Raw genomic sequence first — 7,203 nt, forward strand, 5'->3', positions numbered from 1 at the left:
CTTTCACTTCAGAGGTTTAATTTCCAGTGGGCTCCAAAGCAACACAACCAATAATCTCCTTTTCAGGTTTTGTGTCTACCAATTGAAGGTCTGATTTTATAAAGTGCTTTTCTAAAGGGTACATAGGGCTGGCTGTGCCCCAGCCTGGTTGGGCCTTGCGTGATAATTTTGCTTGAAGATACTACTGCAAAGCATCCGAGAGATCACTTCTACATTGCAAGAAAATTTCATAGCTCGTTGGCACGTGTGTGTGTGTACAAGGATGCAGAGGTGGGCATAATCTTTGTATTGCTAAACTGAAGATGAAGTTAAAGAGGATGAAGAATGTCAGAGACTGTGCATTAATAGTGAACAATTAAAAGATCCAAGCACAAAAATTGCTTTTCAGCTTGAACTAAAGAATAGGTTTAGTGTTCTAATGGAGTTAATTGAAGAATTTAAGATTGATTTAGGAGATACTATAGTGGAAGAAGTAGAAAAGCCATCAATAAACTCAAAAATGGGAAAACAGCCAGAGAGGGTAATATTACTGGGGAGCAAGTGATGAAACATCCATCCAGAGTTACCTTGTATTTTTGAAGAGAATATCGAATGAAGAAAAGAACCCAATCCAGTGGAAGAGAGATCTTATAGTAAAATCCCAAAGAAGAGTGACCATGCCAACTTCAGTAACTGGAGAGGAATCACATTATTCTCAGTGCCTGGGAATATTAAGTTCAACATCATCCTGGAACATACCAAGAAACAAAAAGATTTCCAACTTTGAGAGGCACACAGAGGGTTTAGACTGCTGAGATCATCTGCATATTGTTGATCTCACAGGCATATTATTGAATAAAATGCAGAGTGGCAAGTACCTCTTGTGATAACTTTTATAGATTTCCAGGGAAGTCTCTGGAAAATTATGGCATGCTATAGAATACCATCAAAATCATTAGAATTGTTTGACGGGTTGTTGACAATGTCAAGAGGAAATTAACTGCAGAAGGCAACTGAGAAATATTATGGGCAAATGATAAAGTACAATTGGATGACCTTGTTTTTGCTGGTGGCATAGTGTTGCCCAGTTCAGCACATCACTTAATGGAAGAAAAGACCCAGCTTTTGGCAGACACAGAAAAACAAGTTGGTTTGTTCTTCAACCAGGGGAAGACAAAATATATGTCAGTCAATGTTTCAAAAGCAGCCATCAGAGAAGACAGAGAAACATGAGAAGAACATTATCTGGGCAGCGAGATGTGCAATGATGGTAATACCGTGCTAGATATCCAGCAATGGATAGCAAAAGCAGCAAACAACTTTCATAAACTTGAAAAGATTTGGAAAGGAGCATGATCAGCACTGATACAAGACTAGAATTTAACACTAGCATCATATCTGTCCTCTGTTACAGAGCACAGTCATGGAAATCCATAACAGCAATTGATAAGAAGATCAAGTCATTCCAAAGTAAATGCCATCAGAAGATTTTCAGAGTTCACTAGAAAAAGTTCATTACAACACGGAAAATTCTCACTAGAGCAAACCAACTTAAAGCATCAAATATGGCAAGATGATGATGATAGCTATATTTAGGACAAGCTTTAAGGATGCCACATACACGACTTCCATGGCAAGACACCATCTGGAAAGAGAAAAAGAGGACTACCTCAGAAACATTATGTAGAATCTTATTATGTAGAATTATGTAGATATTATTATCTACATTATCATTATGTAGAATTTAGAAAGAAGCTAAATCCATCAACATGATGCCTGGAAGCCTGAACAGACCAGCACAAGATGGAAATAAATGACACAAACTGGTGGACACTCCATGCACCTGAGAGTGCAGAAGGATAAAGAAGCATTATTATGTCCATTTTGTGCACACAATCCAAGGCCCCACTGGCAGTGATTGCTTTGGCTGACTACCTTACTTTAAGGCCATCAGCATCAGTTTGTAAATTATTATTCCTTCCAGTTACAGTGCAGCTGGGTTTCCTTTGGCAGCTGTTTAGGCTCAGTGGTTGAGAAATTTCAAAGCAGCTAAAGGGATTTAGACACATCTTCCACTATGTCTAAATTCCTTAGATTGCTTTGAAAGATCTCAGCTAGTGTATTTATACAGCTTCTTCAGACTTTGTGGCCGCAGATACCTTGATCTTTTGAAGAAGTGTGCATTTTAAATTTTTAGCATGTGCTCAGAACAAAGGCTAAGGAAGATATAAAGACTGCATTTTGTACAGCTTTAGACAATATCAGTGCTGGGGAGGCTACAGGAGACTTGTAGAATTCAAGGCCAGAAGGAACCAATGTGATTATCTAGTCTGACCACTGGCTGAGAATTTTTGCGCTATGGACAGAAAGATGAGGTTATCCTGGGCTAAATATTTGTTGAAAATGCGTAACAGGTGCCGTTCAGATGCCATGCGCAGCAGGTCAAAGTTCTATGCTGAGGCAGAGCAGCAACCTTCCGTTTTCTGTAATGAAAGTATTTATTTATTTTTAAAGTTTACATATTGTTAAAAAGCATTATGAAATAAGAAATCACAGATGCACAAGTTCCCATCTGGCTCCACCTAGTGGACCTGGTTGCAACTGGGAAACTGAACGGAGGGTGAGCAGAGAGAGTATATAGTACATGAGGCTGGCAGTGTAATACACTTTATTTTGAAATGTGGCCATATAAATGATAAGCTGCAGTGGGAAGTGAGGTGCACTGGTTGCATTTATGCCTAACTCATAAGAAGTATATGATATTTAGGATGTCCATATGTCCTGTTTTGGCCAAGCAAAACTGAACATTTGTAAAGTTTGCTCTTGCCAACTGATGATCAGTTGGCAAAAACAAACTGGACAAATGCCCAGTTTTGCCAAAAATGTCGGGTGCACCCCTCCTAGGGGTGCGTGGAGGAACGCTCGGGGGGGGGGGGTGTCTAGGGCAGGGGGGCACCCTCAGGCCAGTCCTGGGGGGAAGGGGGGAGTGCCACCCTCGGGCCAGCCCCATATGGTATCCTGTTTTCACTTTGGGAAATATGGTCACCTAATGATATTGCACATGTATTCACATTGTAGCAGAGAGCGCTGAAGTACTATTGAGCAACAGAGAGTGAAGATAGTTCATAGAAATAATAGAAATGGAGGACTGGAAGGGACCTTGAGAGGTCACCTAGTCCAGTCCCCTGCACCAGGGCAGGAATAAGTATTATCTAGACCAGCCCTTACAGGTGTTTGCCAAACCTGTTCTTAAAAACCTTCAGTGACAGAGATTCCACCACCTCCACAGGACGCTCCAGTGCTTAATTACCCTGACAGTTAGGAAGTTTTTCCTAATGTCTAATCTAACACTCCCTTGCTGCAATTTAAGCCCACTACTTCTTGTCCTGTCCTCAGTGGATAAGGAGAACAAGTTGCTATACCTAGCAGATGCTTGTTATGAATATACATATTGGAATAAAGTAATAATAAATTCATATCTCCACCCTTCATTTATAGACCTCAAAGTGCTTTACAAATGACTGCAAATATCAGAGCTGGTCAACTTCTTTTTTTGACAAAGAATGCTGGGAGACAATTTGTGTTCTTGTGGATTTTTGAAAAATTTACAAATGAAAAGTTTTGAATTTTTGTTTAGTTTTGGTGGGGAAAATCTTTGTCTTTCTCACTTTCTTATTCTCCCCTGCCCCCCTCTTTCCAATGAGGAAAAAAAGGTGGGTGGACAAAAAAGGGAGAGAAAGCGGAGAAAAACATTTTTTCTTACTTTTCAATTTTTCAAGTGGAAAGAAGGAGAAAAAATAACAGCAGTTAGAGCAAGTGTGTTTTATTCCCACTGAAAGAAAACAAGTGTTTTGAAATATTTTTAAAATTTTTCAAAAAAGTGTTCTGAAATTTTTCATTAAATGTATTTACTTTTTTTTTTTGACCATCACTTATACTTATCACAATCCCTATTTTACAGACAGGGAAATTGAGGAGGAGAGGTGAAGTATGAAATCTCTCTCTTTCTGTAGCTTGGTAGAAAACCATGTGGTGCTCTGTTGTAGCCGTGCAGTATACCCCTCTGTAATTGCCAGTGTAGAGATGCACCACTGAGCAAGAGGCTTCTGGAGTCATTTTGTCACACTGAGCTCTTTTTCCCAGCATGGAGGAGGCTGGGGTCAGGACACCAAGCTCTCTTAGGATTGTGTCATTAGTAGCTTGCTGGACCAGAGCCGCCTTTGTGCTCATAGAGCAAGAAAAGGCATTGTGGTTCTGGAAGGGATTACAATGAGGGTGAAGAAGAGACGCCTTGAACACTCATGTAGGTACTATTCTAATTTCCTGCAGACACAACTACACAAGACTGTTAAAGACTGAAAAAAATCTCTCTCATATCACTGATAAATGGAACAAAAAGTAACCTGATTGTTTTCTCATAGCAACATCAGATTACAGATCACTTAGTTTTATCTCAGATGGGTGAGTGAATCAGTCACCACATACCACTATGACCTCTGTATTCACACTTGAGAAGGGAACGACAAGTTTCCTAAGAAAAGTAAGAAAGAAATGAGTGTTAATTTTCAGCTTGAAAAGTAATCAGATGTTGATTACAAAAGTAATCCTGAGAACTAATTACTTTTGCTGTAATCATTTACTTTTGAACTCCTGCTTATGTATGTACGGTGATGAGTCCATTACAACTCCATTGGGTTCCCGCTAACAGGCACATTCTAGTAAAAATAAAGCAGTGCAGAGCTGTGTGTGTGTGTCGTGTAAAGGAGCAACATAAGGGATTTAATTCATGTAACACTAGGTGCTGGGTGATTATTCATTTGTGCAGCTGTGCTTCTGCAGCATTCTTCCCCTTTTAATTTGCAGTGCGCTGTGTTCCCAATGAATAAAAACAGGCGACTAAACTGTGCTTTGAGAAATGTTGATTTTGGTTTTGCATACACAGCAAAGCTGCGTGCGGTAGCAAGATATAAACTTGTTTTATTTTATTTAATTAATAGATGCAGTAATAGAATTCAGGGATCTCAATCATGTAGTGGGGATTTTAGCAGCAGTTCTATCATGCAATGCCATTATTTGCGGTGTGGTTATTATTCCATGCATTTCTGAAGTGTTTATCAGCCTATGAGCTCCTTTTATGTAGTTTAGAAATACAAATTATCCCCAAATTTGGACAAGCCTGTCCTTCACCAATCTCTGGCAAATAAATAAAAATAAATGCATACTGTAAGATATAAAACAGTGGCATGAAGGAGTGCTGTCCATCAATTAAAAAAAAAAAAAGGAAACACAAAAGCAATCAAGTTGTACAGCAGATATTTAAAAATACTTAAGCAAAATCTTGTTTCTGCTGCTGCATTATATGGAGAACCCCTTTTAAATAATAATATTTAGCTGTCACATAGCACTTTTCATTCATAAACCTCAAGCTGCAGGACTGGGACCATAGTGGATATAAATAGAAGGCAGCTGTCTTGAATAACTCCTGAAAAGGAACTAAACTCTGTCCTTCCCACCATTTGCCCACTTTGAGCTAAGTACTTCTTCCTCTATTAGCTGCACCAATTGCTGATGGGTGGCAAATTCTGTAGTCATCCACTAGCCGTCATCTTCAGCCCTCAACTAAAACCTCTCCAACGCATCATCAAGGACCTACAACCGATCCTGAAGGACGACCCATCACTCTCACAGATCTTGGGAGACAGGCCAGTCCTTGCTTATAGACAGCCCCCCAACCTGAAGCAAATACTCACCAGCAACCACACGCCATACAACAAAAACACTAACCTAGGAACCTATCCTTGCAACAAAGCCCGTTGCCAACTGTGTCCACATATCTATTCAGGGGACACCATCATAGGCCTAATAACATCAACCACACTATCAGAGGCTCGTTCACCTGCACATCTACCAATGTGACGTATGCCATTGTGTGCCAGCAATGCCCCTCTGCCATGTACATTGGCCAAACCGGTCAGTCTCTACGTAAAAGAATAAATGGACACAAATCAGAAGTCAAGACTTATAACATTCAAAAACCGGTTGGAGAACACTTCAATCTCTCTGGTCACTCAATTACAGACCTAAAAGTTACAATATTACAACAACAAAAACTTCAAAAACAGACTCCAACAAGAAACTGCTGAATTGGAATTAATTTGCAAACTGGACACCATTGAATTAGGCTTGAATAAATACTGGGAGTGGATGTGTCATTACACAAAGTAAAACTATTTCCCCATGTTTATTCCCCCCCTACTGTTCCTCGCACGTTCTTGTTAACTGCTGGAAATGGCCCATCTTGATTATCACTACAAAAGGTTTTTTTTTTCCCCCCCCCTCTCCTGCTGGTAATAGCTCACCTTACCTGATCACTCTCCTTACAGTGTGTATGGTAACACCCATTGTTTCATGTTCTCTGTGTATATAAAATCTCCCCACTGTATTTTCTACTGCATGCATCCGATGAAGTGAGCTGTAGCTCACAAAAGCTTATGCTCAAATAAATTGGTTAGTCTCTAAGGTGCCACAAGTCCTCCTTTTCTTTTTGCAAATTCTGTAGTGTTTACTCAACAGGTGACCTGCTCTTGTTGTGAAATTCCTCACACTTCCTATTTTATCAGACTGCCAAGAAATGTGTCACCAGTATTTTTGTCAAATACCAGATTAATAACATGTAGTATGTGTTCTTGAAGCAACTTTCTCATGCAAAGATTTTGCATTAATTTTACCATGGATTTTGGCTCTGTGTAAAGCAGCTCTGAATTCTGTTTGTTTTGGATGGCATTGAGAAGATGGATGCCGTTCATTCTGTGTGAATGAATGGTGGTGGTGGTGTACAGCACAAGAATAACTGCTGGAGAGCTGGTTACAACAAGGATGTCCCCCAATATGGTTAAAACGTGGGTCTGTCTTGTAGCATGGAGAGCAGCTTAGTTGCTCAGATACTGTGTTGAAGAGCACACTATAGGAACTCAACTGATAAGTAAAAATGACTTTATATTAAGGATGCTCCCTTCAGAGATGCCACAACCGCTTATGACAAGTCTCTGTCCAAGGTTGTAGCATTGTTGACTCAAGGCCACTATAGGGTGGACAGGCTCTGTGACCCCATGACATTTTTCAGAGGGGGAGGGGTTTGTCCTAGTGTCCATGGCCAAAAATTTCCCTCCCCTGCCCAGTGTTGTATGTTGAATTGCTGGTGCACTCCCAGCCCAGGAGCACTGA

Source organism: Lepidochelys kempii, chromosome 2, assembly GCF_965140265.1.
Source record: "Lepidochelys kempii isolate rLepKem1 chromosome 2, rLepKem1.hap2, whole genome shotgun sequence".
Lineage (NCBI taxonomy): Eukaryota > Metazoa > Chordata > Testudines > Cheloniidae > Lepidochelys > Lepidochelys kempii.